This window comes from Eptesicus fuscus, chromosome 3 (genome assembly GCF_027574615.1).
Source record: "Eptesicus fuscus isolate TK198812 chromosome 3, DD_ASM_mEF_20220401, whole genome shotgun sequence".
NCBI classification, from domain to species: domain Eukaryota; kingdom Metazoa; phylum Chordata; class Mammalia; order Chiroptera; family Vespertilionidae; genus Eptesicus; species Eptesicus fuscus.
The window spans coordinates 107,999,663-108,022,273 of NC_072475.1; the positions used below are offsets into that span (position 1 = coordinate 107,999,663).

Consider the following 22,611-nt stretch of genomic DNA (forward strand, 5'->3'; position numbering starts at 1 on the left):
AAACCGGTTTCGGCTCAACACAATCTTAAATAACAAAATGCACACTATTCCCATCAAGTCAAAGAATAAGACAAAAATGCCAATTTTTACTCCTGATTTAATATTACTAAAAATCCAACACAATGTTATACAGAGTAAAAGCATAAAAACTGTAAGGATTAAATAGAATAAGTAAAATTATCATTATTAATAGGTGGTATCTTCTAAAAAGAAAATTCATTGTGATAAACTACCAGGACTGATAAGAGTCTAGGAAAATGGCAGATAAAAACACAACTTACGAACTCTGGTTTTCAAGTAAGGAGCTTGGAAGTCACTGTTCCATCCTAACAACATGGGAAAAGCTGAAGAGACTGAAAAATTAACACCTCTTCTTGTGTCCATAAAAGAAATGAGAGACAGACAGCTGAATACAGGAGTCATGAACTACCAGAGCAGAGACTCTCAGCAGAAACCTCCATGGGAACTAGTATCAAGGTAGGAAAACATGACTGTAATTAGTGGATTGCTGGAAGCTCAGTGTAGACAATTCTGAGTGTTAAAAACACTAGGAGGGCTCAGTAATAAAGAAGTCCCCACAACAGTGTGAGATTTACCTACAGGAGCTCAACCAGGCTCTCAGTAAATATTGGAGAACAATACTCCTGGTGGGAGTAAGGCGAAAGGAAACTTTTTTGAAACCCACCAGAGCACTCCATTCTTCTTCATCAGGCCCAACGTCAGGGGAAACTAGTTTTTCAGAGCCTAACCTGCTGGGGTATTATCAGAGCCTAACTGACCAGGGGGAAGGAAAAACCCAATTCCAGCCCACTCTGGCTTCCTGTCCCATTTAAGATTCAAAAAGGTCCACTCAATGGGCAATCTGCAATAATCTTTACAAGAAAAGCAACTATGACAAGGATAGCATCTAGATTTCAGTGGGTGAATTGGAATGGTGGAAGATGGAAGAGGACTGCAGCACGTTTAGATCATAGCCAATGTATTTAAAAGAGAGAAGGAAAAAAGAGTAGTAATAGGCAAGTATGAGATCAAGAACGTTTTCTCTCTTCATCACTTTCCCCCTCCTACTGCAATTCTGGTACAAACATGAGTTCTGTAAAATTGAATTCGAGTAAACATACCCATTTTTATCTAAAAAAACTTTGTTTTCTTTGTTTTTTTTAGATAAGAAAGAATTGAGTGTACTGAGACTTTGGGGAGAGATTAAGCAAAAGGGGAGAGGCAGAAGATAAAACAAAGAAGGAGATATTGGTTTAGTGAGGCTCTAATGCAAGAGTGAGGGGATGGAAAGAGGATTAAGATCAAGGATTAGAGCTAAGAAGCAAGATTATCTTCTCTTTCTGCTGAAGGTACAGTGTTAGGTTAGGAGCTTGGGAACAGCAATAAAAGTCTGAAACTGAAAAAAAAAAAAAAAGGTATTTTCTCCTCTATTGGAATGGAACCACCTTCAGGATGCTCAGAAAATGGCCACGTCTCAATGACAAGACAGCTATGGCTGTCACAGGAACCTGTCACAGAATTCCAACTGAGTGCTAAATGCATGTTTTTCATTAAAACCTCCTCAACAATCACTAAACAGATGGTTTCCCACAGTTAACTTCATCAGAATATCTTGTCAGGCCAAGCCTGTTTTGCTTTGAAGATGGCTTAAGTCATAACAATTTTCACTGGCCTAAGTCATAACTATATTTCACTGTTGGGCTGCTCACCTACTAATTATTTACACAAGCCAAATAGCTTTTGTGAAAGCTAGGTTCAGGAGAAGATGTGACTGTCATTTTCATAAATCTAATTTATTTCTTTACTAAAAGGGTTCTTTTAAAAATATAAGTCTAATTACTTAACAATCTTGCTTAAAACGAGTCACAGCCTCCTTATCTTAATTTGGGATAAAGCCATCTTTTTTTTTTTTTTTTTTTTTTTTTGGTCATGGCTCTCAAAGGAGTGATTGCATGGCCTGGATCATTCAACCTCATCACTTGTCCACTCCGCAGCCCCACCCTCTGGCGCAGAGTCTTACTTTCAAATTCGTGATTTGCACTTTTGTCTATGAGCCTCCACATGGGTTCTTCTCTATCATTCACCTGACTTGTACTTCATCATGTTCATTTATATCCTGTTTCATGTCTCATCTTAGATATCAGTTCTGAGAATCTTCCTTAACCTTCCATAGATTAAATCTCCTACCATGTGTTCCCAAGCTGCTCTGGGTTTCTGCTTTGCAATTGCCTTTTTATCTGTCCACCTCCCTCTGTTGTTTTTAGCCATATAAGTTCAGAGACCATACCTAAAAGGTCACTGTTATTTTTGTAGTACCTTATAGGTAGTTCCTGACACAAAGTAGGCTCTCCGAAAACATTTGTTAAATTAAACCATGGTTCTATTGTTTTCTGAATTTGGGAACAGACTATAAATACAGCAAAATTGGGGTTTGAAGAAATGATCCAGTTCTGGTGCTATTTTTTACTAGCTATATGACCTGGTAAAATGACTTAAATTTCTTTAAACCTTATTTTTCTCAGTTGTAAAATGGAGATGTCTACCTACCTTCTTATTTCATTGTTGTAAGAAGTAAATAAAACTATGTATGAATAGTATAATGAATAGCACAAAATAGGTAACATTAATGATGCATTAGTGTCTTTACTTAACCCAAATAAATCTCTGCAAGTATACAAAATTATGACAGCTATATCAATTACCTAGAGAGTATTTGTGCATGCAATTTATTTTTCAACTTAAAACATCAATGCCAACATTTTCTAATCATTTTCCTCCTTTTCTTCTCCTTCTACTCATTCTACTATGGCAGTACAAAGTATATTTGAAAAGAGATATTTATACAATTAGTTGAGAACTAAAAGTAGCTAATATTTCTTAAGCAATTACTCTGTGTCTGGCATTGTGCTAAGCAGTCTATATGTGCTATATCCCTAGCACTTATTTTTTATTATTTTATTCATTGTTATGAAGAAAGTACTCATTTGTCTTCCTGCACTCAGCAGTAATTAACTGATAATCTTATCAATTACCTTAATTTAGGTGGGCAGAGTATACCTAATATTTCTTTTGTGTTCCCTCACTTTTCATAGTGCTAGTGCATGGTAGGAAGAGAAAGATACATGTGAAAAAATTGACTCTGAGCTGCTCCTCCCCAACAGTTTTCACAACACATGCCAATCTACAGCTGTACAGATATGGCCCCTTCCTCTGGAAAATGTCATGATTTCTGGGCTGTCTTCTTCTGGGAATTCCCATAAACATCCTGGACACTTCAATGTCATTGAGATTTCATATTGTGTGTGTTTGGGTTTTGTAAATATATAATTGCTGCTTATTGCCATATTATTCTGTTTCCCAGTAGGTTTTGAACTTTGTAAGGGTAGAAGCTGTGTCTTTTTTGTCTTTTTTGAATAAATCACCCCATCACTTACACACATGTATACACACACACACATGAATATTTTCAGGAAATAGATATGGCTGACATGTTTGTGTATCTTGCACAGGTTTATTTAGGGTAAGTAAAAAATGCTATATGAGCAGTGTTGGCTCCTGTGGAAAGTTGGGGCTGATAAGAACAACTGGGAGAAAAAGGGGTTTACAAAATGAATAGCTGTGTTTCTCTGTTGAAGACGGAAGAGATGAGAAAAAATAGGAAACCGAGTGTGCTAATGTGACCTTGGACTCCTGGCCAACCTTATTCTGCCACCTCAATCAAAATAATTTTCTCAGTTAAGGTCTTTGGTCTCATCTGTCAAATGAACATGCTAAAAATGACCTTCACAGGATAGTCTTCAGGAAAAGCTAATAAATGATTACAAAATCTGAGAGAAGAAGTATAGGGTAAGTCTTAAATAATAAAGCAGGACATTTCTGTACTAAGTCAAACTAAGAAGCATTTAATTTGGAATTTACCAGTGTTTGGCTATCTGTTCAAAGAAAAAGGATCACAATAAATGTATATATAAAAGAAAAGCTGACAGTTGAAAAACCGAAATGAAAAGTAATGACATAAACAATGTTTGAGATGTCTTCAAGGAGACGAGTTCTCTGAAAGTTGAGATCTCAATTTAGAACATTTCTTTCTTTCTAATTGTTGTTTTGCCTGCCATTGCAATATGATGAAATGGCCATAAACTTAGTGTGATAGGTTTGCAGAATAATTTAATTATAATTTAACATTTACTTTTATGCTATGCAATTACTTTCATTGCTTTTTGCTGAAGACAATACATTTAAGCAACTGCACACAGTGAAAAAATAGCTGACAGGGTCAATTCTAAAGTTATACTAAGGTTTACTTACATTCCTTTTTCACCCAGTGGACTTAATAAGTTAGGCAGCATGAGACTAGCTGAAAGATAATCAGACAAGTAATCAGGAACCCTTGATTCTCCTCTAAACCTTTGCATGATCTATCTCTCTGAATTTTGTAGTTTCCACCATCTTTAGTGATTAAATCATTATTTTCTTATCTGTAAACATTGTCATTGGACATCAGTGTTTCTTTCATTCACTGACATTCTTAAAGAATCCAAGAAAAGCTGTGTAGTTTATGAGATTAAATTCATCCCCAAAGCCCAAGTCATCTACATATGTTGGGTGTCTACTTTATGGTATTCTGAAAGACTGGTTCATTGTGTTTGGCTGTTATTTTGTATTCTAGATTTCTTTACATCTTTCCTGAAAATTTGCATTACAAGTAACTTTCACATGAGTTTTACTGCAAAACATTTGTTGTCTGGTTACAGGGCAGAAATGATTATACCAAAACATCACTTAATATATTTTTGTGTTAATGATATTTCCATGCTCTCTGTGGCTTGAGAACTATTCCATGTTAATTTTGAAATTAACAGGGATATGTTTTACTACCAACACAACAATTTTGACTTGTATTCTGACAGTAATCAGGCTCTGTTAGAAATAGGAGTTCCAAGTAAAAGGAATAACTTAGATACCTATATTTTTAAAACTTACAAAGGACATATAAATTTTTAGAATATTTACATATTTTCTAGAGAATACCAGACATATTTTTAAAAATCTGGAATTTTCTATAAAATATATAAATTAACATAAAAATTTCACCCACTTATAATATACGATTCAGTGTTTTAAAATATATCTGTATGCTTGTGTAGCCATCACCACAATCTAATTTTAAAACATTTTTTACCTGTCCTAAAAGAAACCCCACTAAGCAATAAATCCCTATCTCCCCCATCTCTTCCTTCCCCACTCCTACGCAATCATTAATCTATTTTGTCTCTGTGGACTTGCTTATTCTAGATATTTCAAATAAGTGAAATCATACAATATTTCTTTCACTTAGTAAAATGCTTTCAAGGGCAGCAATGTGGTAGCATGTATCAATACTTCATTTCTCTTTTTTTCATTTTTCTCTTTATATATACAGGCAGTTATTCCATATTTAAATGTTTATTTTGTGGATATATCACACACCAATGTAGATATAATTTTGCTAAATATCACTACATTTCTTTCTATAGTGGTTATAACATTTTGCATTCCCACTGGTAGTGTACAAATGCACCTGATTTTCCATAGCCTTGTTGACAACTGTTTTTATAAAAAAATGTTTTCTTGTTGTTGATAATTTTCCTTGTTCAATAAAAGTATCAGTGTAGTATAAATCACTTAATATTAGTGTTTGTGAGATATATTTTTAACTTTATATATTTCTGGGATTTAATGTTTAAAATAAGTTTCCTTTTAATATTCTATAGTTTGGCCTTTATTTTATTTTATATATTTTAGGGTTTTTTTTGATAGTTGCTTTAATTCAATATGAAAAATGGTCTTTCAGACCATTTACATTTAATGTAATTATTGATTTATTTATGTTTAAACTTACCATATTAATATTTGTTTTTGTTCATTTTTTTTTTAATGTTATTTTATTGTTTAAAGTATTAACAAATAGTAGTACCTATGTCTCTTTTTTTCCCCATTGACCTACCCCTTGGCACATGCCCTCATGTTCATCTTTTTTGTATCCCTCTTTCTACTTCTGTACTCTTGGGATTAATTGAGTATTTTTAAAAATTTATTTGTATTATTGAGAATATTACAGATTTCCACCCCAGGCCTTCCCCACACTATTGTCTGTGTCCATGGGAAATGCATATAAGTTCTTTTGTTAATATCCTCTGGCTCCTTTTCCCTTCCCTCTGAGATCTGTCAGTCTGTTCCATGCTTCCATGTCTCTGGACCTATTTTGTTCATCAGTTTATTTTGTTCATAAGATGCCACATATAAGTGAAATCATATGGTACTTGTTTTTCACTGACTGGTTTATTCCTCTTAGAATAATACTCTCCAGGTCCATCCATACTTTCTCAAAAAGTATGAGATCCAGCCCTGACCAGTTTGGCTTATTGGATAGAGCATCGGCCTGTGGACTGAAGGGTCCCGGGTTTGGTTCTGGTCAAGGGCATATACCTTGGTTGAGCGCACATCCCTAGTAGGGGGTGTGCGGGAGGTAGCTGATCGATATTTCTCTCTCATTGATGTTTCTGACTCTCTATCCCTTTCCCTTCCTCTCTGTAAAAAATCAATAAAATATATATATTTTTTAAAGTATGAGATCCTTTTCTTTTACAGTTGCATAGTATTCCGTTGTGTAAATGTACCACAGCTTTTTTATCCACTCATCTACTGATATGCACTTGGGCTGTTTCTAAATCTTAACTATTGTAAATAATGCTGCCATGAACATAGGAGTGCATATTCTTTCTGATTGGTGTTTCAGGATGCTTAGGATATATTACCAGAAATGGGATCACTGGGTCAAATGACAATTCCATTTTTAATTTTTTGAAGAATCTCCATACTGTTTTCCACAGTGGCTGTAGGAGTCTGCATTCCCTTAGTGCACTAGAGTTCCCTTTTCCCCACATCCTTTCCATCACTTGCTGTTTGTTGATTTATTGGTGACAGCCATTCTGACAGGTGTGAGGTGATACCTCATTGTAGTTTTAATTTGCATCTCTCTGATGACTAGTAACATTAAACATTTTTTTCATACGTCTATTGGTCATCTGTATGCTTTCTTTGGAGATGTATCTATTTGGTCCTTTGCCCATTTTTTCAATTGGATTATTTGTCTTTTGTTGAGATGTATGAGTTCTTTATATATTTTGGAAATTAACCCCTTATCTGATGTATCATTGGAAAATATGTTCTCCCTTATAGTGGGTTCCCTTTACATTTTGAGGATGGTTTCTTTTGCTATGCAGAAGCTTTTTAGTTTGATGTAATCCTATTTGTTTTTCCCTTTGTTTCTCTTGCCCTAGGAGATGTATCAGTGAAAATTCTGCTACATGAGATGTTGAGATTTTAGTGCCTATGTTTTCTTCTAGGATCTTTATGGTTTCACAATTTACATTTAAGTCTTTTATTCATGTTTAGTTTATTCTTGTATATGATGTAAGTTGGTGGTCTAGTTTCATTTTTAATACTTCATTTGTCTTATTTTCAAATAATATACATTGAGTGGGTATACCACATTTACATTTTATTTATATATTCATCAGTTGGTTAATATTTGGGTTGTTGTCAATTTATTATTATTAGGACATGCTAATATGAACATTTGTTTTTAATTTTTGCACAGACATATATTTTACTTTTTCTTGTGTATATACTTGAGAGTAAAATCACTGAATCATATGCTCTATGTTTAAAATTTTGAGAAACAGTCAACTGTTTTTAAAAAATGCTACACAATTTTATATTCCCACCATCATGCACGAGAGCTCCAATTTCTCTATAACTTTGCTGACACTTTTATTTTTATTGTAACCATCCAATTCCTATGAAGTGATATCTTTTTGTGACTTTGATTTGCATTTCCCTAATGACTAATTATATTGAGCATATTTTCATGTACTCATCAGTCATTTCCATATCTTCTCTGGAGAAATGGCTATTCAAGACCTTTGCCATTTTTTAAATTAGGTTATCTTTTTGTGAATTATGGAAGTTTTAAATATATATTATATTTTTAAAATTTTTAATGTTTTTATTGATTTTTAGAGAGAGGGAGAGGGAGAGAGAGAGAGAGAGAGAGAGAGAGAGAGAGAGAGAGAGAGAGAGAGAAACAATGAGAAACATAGATCAGCTGCCTCCTGTATGCCCCCTACTGGGGATTGAGCCCATAACCTGGGAATGTGCCTGACCAGGAATCAAACCCATGACCTCTTGATGCATTGTGAGATGCTCATCCAACTGAGCCACACCAGCCAAGGCTATATATTGCATTTGTTATTTTTCAGTTGTTGTTATAATAGCCATCCTAGTAGGTGTGATGTGATATTGAGCACTTACTTTCTGAGGTATTTATTTAGCTACTAGAGGCCCGGTGCACAATTTTCATGCACTCAGGGAGAAGGGTGTCCCTCAGCCCAGCCTGTGCCCTCTCGCAATCCAGGAGCTTTAGAGAAATGTTTATTCAAGTCCTTGGCCAGTTTTTGGATTGGATTGTTTAGTTCTTTTGTTGTTGAGTTTTAGGAGTTTCTTTTATATTTTGGATATTCAAGCATTATTAGATACAACATTTGTGAACATTTTCTCTCATTTTGTATGTTGTCTTTTTACTTTCTTCATAGTGGCCTTTAATGCACAAATATTATTAATTTTTATAATGTCTTATCTATTTTTTTCTTTTGTTGCTTGTGCTTTTAGTCTCATATCTAAAAGTCCTTAATCAAATCCAAGTTCTTGAAAATTTAACCCTATGTTTTCTTCTTAAAATTCTTATATTTAGATCATTAATTTATTTTGAGTTATTTTTTGTACATGGTATGAGGTAGTGGTCCAAATTACTCTTTTGCATGTAGAAACCCAGTTGTTTCAGTACCACCTGTTAAAGAGACTATTCTTCCCATGTCAAATAGACTTAGTGCCTTTTTCGAAATCAATTAGCCATAAATGAATGTATTTGTTTCTGGACTATATGTCTCTCTGTCTGTCAGTACACCTTTTTATTACTATTAATTTGTAGTAATGGACCACTTAGATTCCATATAAATTTGAGAATCAGTTGTTCTGTTTTTGCAGAAGGGGCTATTGGAATTTTGATAAGGGTTGCATTGAATCTATAGATTGCTTTGTGTAGTATGAAAATATTAACAATACTAAATTTTCCTAAAAAATGAGTATATTATGGATTTCTATTTAATTCATATCTCTGCAATGTTTTATAGTTTGCAGCATTCAGGTCTTTCACCTCCTTGGTTAAATTTATTCCTAGGTATTTTATTCTTTAAATACTCTTGTAAATAAAATTGTTTTCTTAATGTACTTTTCAAATTGTCTGTGTTGGTGTATAGAAACACAACTGATATTTATGTGTTGATCTTATACCCTCATAGTTTTCTTGGGATTTTTCATATATAGGATTATTTCATCTGTGAACAGAGAACATTTTACTTCTTCCTTTCCAATTTGGATGCCTTTATTTCTCTTTAATATCTAACTGTGATGGCTAGAACTTCCAGTATAATGATTAATAAGAGTAGATAAAGCAGGCATCCATGTTTTATTTTTTATCTTAAGAGGGAAGCTTTTAGTATTTCACAATTGAGCATGATGTTAGTTGCTGGTTTTCTTTTAAAAAATATTTTAATTGATTTCAGAGAGGAAGGAAGAGGGGGAGAGAGAGATAGAAACATCAATGATGAGAATCATTGATCACTACCTCCTCCATGCCCCTAGTGGGGGATTGAGCCCATAACTTGGGCATGTGCCCTGACAGGGAAGTGAACCGTGACCTCCTGGTTCATAGGTCGACTCTCAACCACTGAACCACACTGCCTGGACAACTATGGGTTTTTCATAAACGTTATTTATCATGTTGAGAAACTTCTATTCCTTGTAATGTTATACTTTTTTCTTTTAATCATTACATATTTTAAAGAACTTAAGAAAAGAAAAATAGTCTACTGTATTTATATAGGTATTTAACACCTTTGCTGTTGTTCCTTTATTTCTGAAGTTACAATTTTCTCACTATTATAACTTCCTTTCTATCTGAAGAACTTACTTTAGCACTTTCTGTAAGACAGATGTTTTTCTTAGGTCTCCTTCACCTGAGAATGTGCTTATCGAGGTTTTATTCCTCAATGATAGTTTTTGAATATCAGAATATTGAATTCTGGTTTGACAGTCCTTTCCTTTCAAAACTAAAACTGTTGTTCAGTACCCATGGTTTCTGATGAGCAATCCATTGTCATTCAAACCATGGTCCTCTATAGATATGTCATTTTTTTACTATCTGTCTTTAAGATTTACTTGTCTTTAATTTTCAGACATTTGATTATGATATTTCTAGGTATGAATTTCTTTTGTTTATTCTTTTTATTATTAAATGAGCTTCTTGAATTTGCAATTTTATGCAAATAACAAATTAGTTAAGTTTTCAGCCATTATTTTTCAATTATTTTATCTATGCATGGTTTTCTCCTTTCCTCTAGAACTCTGACTACATAAAACAGTGATGGCGAACCTATGATACGCATGTCAGCACTGACACGCGTAGCCATTTCTGATGACACGCGGCCGCATGCTGAGGATGAAACATTTGCTGCTCCTGAGGATGAAACATTTGCGACTAGAGTCTTGGAGTTAGTTTTTTCCTCAAAGTGACACACTACCCGAGTTATGCTCGGTTTTTTGGCGAAGTTTGACACACCAAGCTCAAAAGGTTGCCCATCACTGATAAACATTAGAGCTGTTGATGTTTTCTGACAGATCCATTAGTCTCGGTATTATATATTTTTTTATTTTGCTACAGAATGGATATTTCTATGAAAATATCTTTAATTCATTGACTCCTTTGTTTTCTCTATTTAGCTATTGAGTAATTCCAAGGAAATTTTTATTTCAGTTATTGTGCATTTTTGTTTCAAAAAATTTTTATTTGGGGCTTTTTCATATCATTAGTTTCTTTGCAACTATTGCATTTCTATCATTTTTAAAATAATGTTAACCTTTACTTCTTGAAACTTGGTTATAATAGCTCCTTTAAAATTTTTGTAATATAATCCCAATATCTGCATCATTTCAGAATTGACATCTATTGGTTTTCTATTCTTTTATAGGTTATTGAGATTTTTCTGGTTTTCATACGCTAATTTTGAATTGTATCCTTGAAATCTGCTTATTGTGTTCTGAGATTTTGGATCCTATTTAGTTCCTATGGATATTGTCAGTGTGTGTGTGTGTACTGCACACAATTTATCAGTTAATAGATCTGACTAAGTAGTAGCTGAAAGTTCCAAACTACCTACTGTGGGCTATGGTTCTAAGTGGATCAACTATTAGGATGTAGTGCTAATTGGCTCCGTCTTGTGTGTACACTATCCAGAGGTTGGTCTGAAATTTTTGGGGTAGTCTACCAACAGTTCAGTTCTCAGAGCATTTGGTATGCTATTTAGGGTCACATTCATGATCAGGTTACACTAAGGTGACCAGATTTTAACATTGGTAAAGCGGGACACCATTGACTGGGGGGGGGGGGGGGGGGGGGGGAGGGGAGGGGTTCCTTTTTAAAAAAAATATATTTTATTGATTTTTTTACAGAGAGGAAGAGAGAGGGATAGAGAGTTAGAAATATAAGTAATACGAGTACTGTCTGCTAAATTCGATGAGAGAGAAACATCGATCAGCTGCCTCTTACACACCCCCTACTGGGGATGTGCCTGCAACCAAGGTACATGCCCTTGACTGGAATCGAACCTTGGACCCTTGAGTCCGAAGGCTGATGCTCTATCCACTGAGCCAAACCAGTTTCGGCCTGGGGGGGGGAGGGGGGAGGGGTTCTTGATTAAAAATTTGGTCTATATTGTAATCGCTTTTGGTTTTTTTAATAAAAGGAAATTCACTTCTTAGATCATTGTTGAATTTGCATCCTCTTTTCTTACTCATTATGTTAAAAATCTAAAAAAAAATTTAAAATTATATTATAAATTATCCTACCTAATAATAGACAAATAAACAAATTGACCATACCTACGACACATCCACAAACCATGCCCACAAGCCACACCCACCATCCAATCAGAGCGAATATGCAAATTAACCCAACCAAGATGGCTACAGCCACAGAGAGCAAGGTTTCCTAGGTAACAGAGGAAGCCAAGCTTTCCGCCTGCCCTTGCCAGGCCTAAGCCTCCACTCAAGCTATAAAGTTTCAATTATAAAAGGTAAACAAATTCAAACAAAAATGGCGGCAGAACAGAGCTTGAGAGAGCAGGCCAGGGTTGCCCCCTGCAACAGGGGAAGCAAAGCTTTCTGCACACCCTGGCCAGGCCCACCCACTTAAGCTACAAAGTTTTAATTATAACCCCAACAGAAATGGCTGCCAGCCACGGAGGGAGCCCCAGGCTTGGCTCCACTCCAGGCAACAAAGTTTCAATTGTAGAAGGAAAACAAATTCCAGATACCAGGGCCTCCACTTGGGTTGCCAGGGGGTGTGGCCAGCCAGCAAACCACCTCAGGCCCCTCACTCAGGCCGCCCCATGCCCCAAGGGAACCCCACCCTGATCAGGGACACCCTTCAGGGCAAACCAGCTGGCCCCCACCCCTGTACCAGGCCTCTATCCTATCTAATAAAAGAGTACTATGCAGATTGATCATCACTGCAACACACAATATAGCTGCCCCCATGTGGTCAAAGATCCTGCCCCCATGTGGACACAAGATGGCCACCAGGAGAGGGCAGTTGGGAGGCACCTGGCCAGCAAGGGAGGGCAGTTGAGAGGCACCTGGCCTGCAAGGGAGGGCAGTTGGAGGTGATCAACCCTGCAGGAGAGGGCAGTTAGGGGTGACCAGGCCAGCAGAGGAGGGAAGTTTGGGGCAAACAGGCTGGCAGTGGAGTGGTTAGGGGGTAATCAGGCTGGCAGGCAGAAGCGGTTAGGGGCAAATAGGAAGGCAGGCAGGCAAGCAGTTGGGAGCCAGCAGTCCTGGATTGTGAAAGGGATGTCCGACTGCCCGTTTAGCATCGGGCCTAAACGGGCAGTCAGGACATCCCTCGAGGGGTCCCAGATTGGAGAGGGTACAGGCTGGGCTGAGTGACAACCCCCCTCTGTGCACGAATTTCGTGCACCTGGCCTCTAGTTATATACATATTGCTTAAAAAACAGTAAGTAGGTACATAATTACATGAACATATTTTATTGTTAATTTATAAATTAAATTAATTTGATTGTTATAAAGTAACTATATTTTAAAAATTATTTTAATCCTATATTTCTTTCTAAATAATAACAATACTAACTTGTATTATTTTTCCTCTGAATTTGCCGTAACATAAGTCGTAAGTGTCACTTTCAAGGCTGGCGCTAGACTTTTTGCCGCCACTATAAAATATAAATAATATGAGTACTGTCTGCTAAATTCAAGAAAATTTATGTATTTATGAAATAAATAAATAAATAACCTACCTAAATTATCTGAATAGCTGATTTGTAATGACATCACTTGTTTAACTAGCTTACTAGCACGCAGTACGATGTGTATCGTCTGAGAGACAGTTACAAAATGTTTTTGTCGTTGCCAATCCCAAAAAATGCCATTGTTCATTAAGTCCAAACAATGGTGGTTGAATTCTAACAACTGATCAACAATGCGAACTTTGATAAGCAGTTCTCGATAATCAGTTCTCAACAATTATTTGTTATTATTAAAGTTTAACATTATAAAATTAACAAAAATAATATAAAACTCATATCCTGGCTAAATAGCCACATGGCCGCCGAAAACCATATATTCCCTTCCCATTCTCCTGCCGTTCCCTAGCTTGTCATGCATTCTTTCCAAAAATCGGGACTTTTTTAAAACTCTGCGGGACACGGGACAAACTGTTAAAATTCGGGACTGTCCCGCCAAAAGCGGGACGTCTGGTCACCTTAGGTTACACACTTCTTTATAGGATCACTTCCTTGAATTTTCAGTCTCTCTGAAACTTTCTGGCTCCCAGAGGCTCCCACTTTTTTCTTCTGCCTAGAAAGCTAGGGCTTTAGCTATCCCAGTATGTTATATTCTTCCCACAATTATGCCTAACTCTGGGGCCAACTAGCAGGACTATAGAGAGAAAAAAGGAGAATTGAGATACTCCCCCACATTCTCATGTCACAGTTCCTCCTGCTAATATGGAAGGTTTCCTTTCCCTCAGAATTTAGGTTCCTGCCCAGATGCTGCTGCCCAGCCCTGCCACCACAGCCCTGCCATGGGTTTGCCTTGGACTAGGATGGAGAGAATAGAAAAATAAATAAATAAATAAATAAAAACAGTGAAATTTTAAACTCTCTCTCATCCCAGAGGCTCACTTCCCTGATGTTCAGACCAGAAATGAAGTTCTTCTCTTATAGCCCTTTCTGCTCCTGTTCCAGCTCCTGTGTTCCTTTTCAGTCCTGACTTAAGAGAAAACAAGAAACTCACTCCCATGTGGTCTTACTTTGAGTTCTGGTTTCCATTTCTCATTCTACTTATCATTTAACTTTTCTGCCTTCAGATAGCTGTTTAATGCATTTAGTTGTATTCAGTAGGAGAGACAGAATATGTTTACTTTTATCTGAGCTAGCACCAGAACATTAAATGCATATTAAAAAGTGTACCGTATTTTCCGGCGTATAAGACGACTTTTTAACCCGGGAAAATCTTCTCAAAAGTCAGGTGTCGTCTTATACGCCGGGTGTCGTCTTATAGGGCGGGTGCTGAAACTTCCGAGCCAGACTGGAGAATCTGTGGTCGCTGCATACGGTGGGGGGAGCTCAAAAATGGCCGCACTCCATTCATTTCAATGGAGCCGGACAGAGACCGCAAGTGCCTCTGGTTGGCTTCTTTTTGTGCTGCATAAGGTCTCCGTCAGGCTCCATTGAAATGAATGGAGTGCGGCCGGGTGCTCGCCGCATATGGCGGGGATGCGGCCGTGGCCGTTTTTGAGCTCCCCCACACCCCCACACCGTATGCGGCGACCTTATGAAAGCAGCAAGGGCGGCGCTGTACAAGTATGGTAGAAGAAAATCCACTCACCAGGATTCGTGGAAAGAAGTGACTTAACGCGGTCCCGATGACAAGGTGAGGGGGCGCCTCACCGGGAAGGTGTAAGTGAAGGGCGGAGCAAGCTGCAGGTGTCCAGGATGCCCGGGGTATGGAAAAAAGAGATAGAGCTGTGCCCAGAAAAACACGCCTCTTTCACCCATCTGGCCCTCCCTTGTATCCTATTACCGTACGTTTGTTTGCACTTCAGTGGGCCAAATCTAACCCAGATCACAGCAACAGATTTAAGGCCACTGTATCCTGGTGTACTAGATTCATGGGAAGGCATAATATGGTACTGAGGTAAAAGACAAAAATTGCCCCAAAATTACCTGCAGATCTTGATAGCTAAGTAAATAGTTTCCATCAATACGTAATACAACAGCGCACTAAACATGGCTATGCGTTAAGTAGTATTGGAAATATGGATGAAACTCCAATGAATTTTGATATGTTTGGAAATAAAACTGTCCAACAAAAAGGTGAAAAAAACAATTTTAATTAAAACAACAAGACATGAGAAGTCCAGTTTTACAGTGGCACTAGGATGCACAGCTGATGGCGCCAAACTGAGACCAATGATTATTTTTAAAAGAAAAACAATGCCGAAACTCAAGTTCCCTGTTGGTTGTTTTGTACATGTGAGTGAAAAAGGCTGGATGGATGAAGAAGGGGTAAAGCTATGGCTTGATAATGTATGGATCAGGCGACCAGGTGGACTTATTCAAAAACGTAGTCTACTGGTGTGGGATATGTTCAGGGCTCATTTAACTCCCAGCACCAAGCAAAGGCTTGCAAGACCAAACACAGATGAGGCATTATTCCTGCAGGATTGACATCGTTGGCACAGCCACTGGATGTGTGCCTAAACAAGCCATTTAAAGATCGCATTCGAGAACAGTGGAATGAATGGATGGTTAGCGGCGAAAAGTCATTCACAAAAGGAGGAAACATGCGTGCTCCACAGTTGGATGTTTTGTGCAAATTTGTCATAAAAGCCTGGAATGATATTGATGCAGAAACAGTAATCAAGTCTTTCAAGAAGTGTGGCATATCAAATTCATTAGATGGTATGGAGGACGACTACTTGTGGCAAGATGAAGAGGAAGCAGCAGCTGAGACAACACCATCTGATACGGAATTCGATCCATACGATGACTGCCTTACAAATGTATCACAAGATGTCATTGATGTGGTACTTATGATATCAGATGACGAACAGGAGGATTTTGAAGGTTTTAAAGGGAAACTGTCACGCCAGCAAAACCTGTAAAAATACCGTAGCTTGCAGTTATGATGGGTGTTGCTAACTCGCCAGGGACTTGCCCAGCACTTGCTCTCTCTCTATTGTTTGTTATCTTCCTCCTGTCATCATCAGTTCCAGTTTGGTTGACAGCTTAGAAAACAAACAGCATGGCAGCTCCCATGGGTTTATTGTCTCATCCTTCCTTTCAGCTTTAGAGTGAATTAGGAAAAGTTTAATCCACTTGCACTGTTTTATGTTTACAGGTTTGATGACAAACAGCCTTATGTTTATAAGTGACAGTTTTCCTGCTAAGTACCTGCATGTCATAAGCATTTGAATTAAAATTACCATATTGAAATCAAATCTGATGTTTTTTTTAAATTTTTATTTGGTGTGCCTTGGAAGAGGGGTAGTCTTATACAGTGAGTATATCCCAAACTCTATATTTTAACTGGAAAAGTTGGGGGTCGTCTTATATGCCCAGTCATCTTATACACCGGAAAATAAGGTATATTAAAATAGATGAGTTTTTATTTTTGTCTATCTCATGTCTTTTTTTCCCCCTTCACAGTTTTTTAGGTTTACATTTTCTAAACCATTCTAGGCAACTGGCACAATTTATTTTTGAAAAAATTGTGTTCCTATAGAACAACATCCAGGCCTTCTATTGATATTTAATTTCATGCTTTAATTATCTTACCATCAAGAATCACTTCTTTATATTATTCTACCAGCCAGCTTCACCTTTGGTCCATGCTGGGCAGAATCAAAGTGTAGGCATTCAGGTTGACCAGATGTTTCAGGCCTTTCAGAAGGATGATTTCATTATGAAACTGAAGTGAAAACCATTGAAGCTATAAACGTTCTTTGCATATACTTCTTAATGTCATTTTTAACCAGTTATATAATGAAGATATTGAAAAAGATAGTAGACATGTTTTTAAATGTTTAGATTCTTTTTTGTGATCCTTTTCTTATTTCTGATGATTTATGAAAAGTTTTGCTAGTGTAAGACTCAGAAAAATATGAAGTGTTCATATATTTAGATAGACAATGGTTCCCATTTTGCCTTTTCAAATATCTTTGCCTCGGTGGAGCCCTTTGTTAATATGAAGATGTACTTAATCCATATCTGGAAACAACAAAGCTTATCTATAAGGATGGAAGGAATTCTCAAATCAAGAAAATAAAATTTGACCTCTTACATCTTTAAAGTTATAGCATATGATTCTGTTGCTATGTTCAACAGTCATGAACAGACATTTTCATACTGTATTGTGGATCCTATAAAATGTCATGTTCAAAAAAAAATGTCATGTTCACATTTTATATTACTATTATAGTGTGAGGGAAATGTCTTAACAATAATCTTTCAGGTTACCTATATCTAGTATTTTTATTTATGATTTTTAAATTTTAATACAGATTTATATATAAAATTATTGTTACTTGAATAAAAAGTTAATTCAAGTAAAATTTAAAGACCCCAATTAAAACAGAAGCAAACAAATGCCAAGATGCCTTTCTTTAAATTTATCTGGAACAGGCATCCTCAAACTATAGCCCGCGGGCCACATGTGGGTGTTTTTGCCATTTTGTTTTTTTACTTCAAAATAAGATATGTGCAGTGTGCATAGGAATTTGTTCATAGTTTTTTTTAAACTATAGTCCGGCCCTCCAACAGTCTAAGGGACAGTGAACTGGCCCCCAGTTTAAAATGTTTGAGGACCCCTGGTCTGGAAAATTGACATAAGTCAATTCCATAGCTAGTACAATCTATACCACCATATTTGCAGAATTTTTATGAAAAGTTACAAAGAACTAAAATTCGAGTTCACATTTGTTGCATTAAGATTGAAGTGAGTCCTCAATTTTCCATGTATTTTATTTTAGAAGCTAACTAATTCTGGATTGAAATTGTGTCAGGAAAGTAAATATCTCTACCACTAGTCATTAATATTGATTCGGGGTCTTTTTGATGAGCAGGGTGCAAGGGTGATTTCTTTCCCAGGTTCTTGTCCAGATGGATTCAAAGAATGAAGCCATGGACAAAAAGTGGCAAGTGAGAAGTACAGAAAATATATTGCAAGCAGATACTGTCTCTAAAATTCTAATTCTAAGACTGTCTCTCCTGGCATGGAGAAACAGAGGGGTCCCCTTAAGAGGGTGGCCACTGCTCTCTTTGTCTTGAGACATCATAATATTCTGGAGACCCTTTTTCTTAATCTAGGACCCCCACTTTACATAGTACCAGTTTCAAAGGCCAAATTTCACATGGTCCCCCTACCTCTTTCTTTCCCCATATTTTGTACCATTCCTCTATCCTCTGTGAAAATGTTTCCTGATATCCTGTGATTGTTTTTTATCCTTTGTGAATGTATTTCTGCCCCCTTATCCTGTGGAATTTCTCTATCCTTCATATATCCATTTTATCTGTTTGGGTTTGAATTTCTTTTGATCTACCTTATTGCTTTCTCCCAGTTGACCTGGCTGGAGATGTTTTATTTACCCTTATGACGTTCTCAGCTGCTCAGGTCAAGGCTGCTTTTGACCTAACTGATGGCTGCTTTAATTGTTCAGGCCAAGATGTCTCTCCTCTTTGGACCCCCTCCCTCATTAAGCTAGCTAGCTAACTCTTATCAATATGAATTGTTAGCTTTTTAAATTTTAGTTTTATTTCATTATATTTCTTCATTGTATATTTATATATCAAAGGCTATGAAAGAAAAAAAAAACACTTCTTTTTATTTCACTTAAACTTTAGTCCATTTTCTTTAGTTTTATCAATAGCATGTTTTCTAAGTAAGAAGTTGTGATATAGATACTTATCAGACTTTGATATTTTAATTGACCTTATCAATTTAAATAAAAATTCCTGAAGATGTATATTCACATTTAAGAACAATGACACAATGAAATGAAAGAAAGGAAAATTTCAATAACTCTCCCTCTCATTATGTTACTGTTATAATTAGCTAGTTATTAATAATAGGAAAGAAGCAAAAGGGAGACAAGACATTAAAAACATGATCATTTGAGGAGCTTCACCAGAAAGTTGCAAATTTACATGCCCCAAGATACCACTAGCCCATTTCCTACGCATTACTGGGTGATGGGTGCATGTGCAGTAAAGTCAGGGTGACATAGGTAAGATGCCTGTCGTCAAAACTGGAAACAGAAATCATTGCCCAGAGGAGGCAGAGCCACTGCAAACCCATGAAAATTTGGGAATACATAATACCCCCCCAAAAAAAGGAGCTCCCTCTCGGTTCTTGTGTAGCTCCTGGCTCTCTGATTTTTCTCTTGTTTGCCTGTGTTCCCTCCATAGCCACGTGGCCCTGTGGATCCTACATGCAATGGACTGATGTACTGGAACTTGAAACACAAACTAAGCTAGCCTGCAGAGACATGGAACGAAAACTCTGGACAATGACTTTAATTCTAGCCCTACTAAAAATGCAGCTTGACTTTTTCCTTGGCAGGATAAAGGAAGAAGAAACCTTGGAAACTCAGGAGTTTGATTCCACAGAAATAAAGCTTTCCATAATATCTCATCCTCCCATGGGAGTCTCAGAAAATTCATTTTCTCAAGATATTGAAACGGAATCTTTGGTCTGGAACCCGGATTCTTTGTCCACTGGAATCGAAGAATGAATCCACGACAGAAAGTAGTATAGCAGAGGTAGAGATTTATTGAAGAACAAGTACAGACTCCCACATAGGTAGGGGGAAGAGTCCCACAGAAGGGACTCCAAAGTAGGGAGGGGGAAAGGGTCCTACTCGGTTCCCTTTTCCTATGGCTTATAAAGGCTGCATATTATGGTGCCTTGATATCCCCTCTGATTGGTCACTATTCCCTTAGGCTGGCTACTATAGTAACTCCTGGGCTCAAAGGTTGAACCTCACATGGGACAAGTGAGGTTCTCCCCTCCTCCTTCCTTATTGTTTTTTTTTTTTTTTTAAATCCCCTTTGGCCTTTCTTCCTCTCCTTCTGGATGGAAAGCTTCTCTATTTTGTAAATATAGACCTTTTGCTGTTCCCAGCTCCCTCATTCTATAGAAATGTACCTGTTACAGCTTTTCAGCTTCCCCTATTTTATGGAAATATATCTTCTGCTGCTCTGCAGCCCTGTGCTTTCTCCATGGTCCCCTTAATTTCTAAAATTTCCTAAACCTGTCCTATTTTACCCCTAAAATTCCTGTTTCAGTCCCCCCTCAGATTAGGAAACCCCAACTGCCGTTGGGGACAATGGATGCCGAATCCTTTTGACTGCTTCCTGCTGGCAAAGGGGGTCATCGTTTGGAGGAGGCAGTCAGGGTCCCATCAGAAGTGGGCTACTAAGGGTTCACGGGTGCAGTGGCCTTCGTCTGCAGTTTCATGCAGAGGACCATTTGGAGCTCTAGGGCTTCTGAATGGGAGGATATGAAACCTAACAAGCAATGGTTAAAGATGAGTAATAATAAAACAGTATAAACCGAGGCCTGAGGAAGTGGTTTTGGTTGGTTGTAGTGGTGGCATAAGTTGTAAAGAGATGTGGGAGATATACATCTACTTGAGATTATTTGACTCTGAATTGGGCTGCTTATAATATACTTAGTAGTTAGGGATTTGGGGAGCCAGGATGGCTTGAGAAATTTACTATACCAGTGAGAAGGAAAACTCCTATTTTGTAAAACTACTGTTTGGAATTCTCTGCTGTTGTTTTAGACAGACTCTTATTCTAAAAAAAATAACTTTGCTTTAGCCTGCTTGAATAATGAGGGAGATAAACTTAGCTGCCTGACCTTGTAGGCCAGACACTAGATATGCCCATAATCTCTATGCCATGCCAGGTGCATTTTTTAATTGGATAGAACTGTGTTGTTTTCAAGGCCAGCAGCGAGATAACCACTAAGTGCACATAGGGCTGGCTCCTTAATAAAAAGGGAAGTTCTGCTTGTAGCTTTGCTTAGAATTTGAATTCATTTTCTCTAAGCCCACCGCGGTGAATAAAGTGAATCTCTCCAAACTCTCCTCCTGCATTGTTTGATTGTTCCGAATCTCTGTAACATAATTTGGTGCATTGCTTCGGGAAAACCAACCATGCTTGGATCTTTAGCCTCTGGTGAGTGGACAGGGTTAGGGACCCGGGGGCATTGGACAGGCTTCCGGGAGGTGCCTCTCTGCTGAATTAGCAGAGTTAAACCGGGGGACTCTGGGCGCTCCCGGACCTCAGCCCAGGACCCGGCCATCATCTGGAGAAAGCGGACAGACACTTCTGGACCTGTTGACAGAATCGGTAAGGTAGGTGCCCCGTCAGTTCAGCCTACTCCAAGTGAGTGGAAGGGGGAGCTTGATCACCTCCCCGGAAGCCATTTGGCTTCCTCAGGCAAATTAATCAGGAATTGGGTGGATTGTTGTTTAAACTCTGAGTGAATGTCTGGTGAAAGTGTGTGAGTGTGGAGGGAGAGGGCCTGCTCTCTCCTCTCCTTTGTGTGGCTCCACGACTTCAGTTACGGAGTCCGAGTGGGCCCCAATCTGCGGTTCCGTGATTCATCATATGGCATAACGGTGACTCACCCCCATGTGGAGCTGACCAGGCCCAGGGTTTATACGGATGCACCTTAGCTAAGACGAATCTAAGCTCCCAAGGGACGCGGCCAGGCGGGCATCTGAGTGAGGATCTGTGAAAACAGTTCACCCCTCCCTTGTCTGTCTCTCGCCACTGATCATCATGGGGTCAGGACAGAGTGAACCCACTGTTCTCAATTGCATGTTGAAAAATTTTAAAAAGGGATTTGATGGAGATTATGAAATTAAAATGAAGTCTGAAACATTGTGGAAATTCTGTGAAGTGGAATGGCCAGCCTTCAGGGTTGGCTGGCCCTCGGAAGGCTCTTTAGATGAAGGAATTATGAGTTCACTCTGCTGTTTGTTTGTGTGTGGGACTAGCCAATTTGTTACCGAGAAGGGGGGACTGGACACAGTCTTAACCCCTCCGGGAGTTTCTCACCAAGACATTGGTCGAGAATTCTGTTCTGGGGCATGGGTGCCTGGAGAGCCCCCAAGACCATCTGGGGAGTTGGGCATTGTTTCAATTATCTGCTCAGCTCCAATTTGGGCTAGTCTGCTGAGAGAGTGTGAGTATGGATGTTTGTATGTCTTGGCATAATTATCTGTTCATTAACTGGTCTGTGTGAAGTAAAAGCTACTTTGTGCTATATGGCTATGCACATGAGAGTATTTGTTATCTCTTTCTATTGTTTAATTTGTTTAAAGATAGTACCTACTGTGATGGTCTGCAAATGTCTTAAGCA

The 22,611-nt window shown here is 37.8% G+C and overlaps 1 pseudogene; it reads left to right on the top strand.

Annotated features, from left to right (window-relative positions):
* The first annotated feature begins 334 nt into the window (after positions 1-334).
* LOC114229333 (cilia- and flagella-associated protein 300-like) overlaps positions 335-22,611 on the top strand; it is a 69,922-nt pseudogene continuing 47,645 nt past the window's right edge.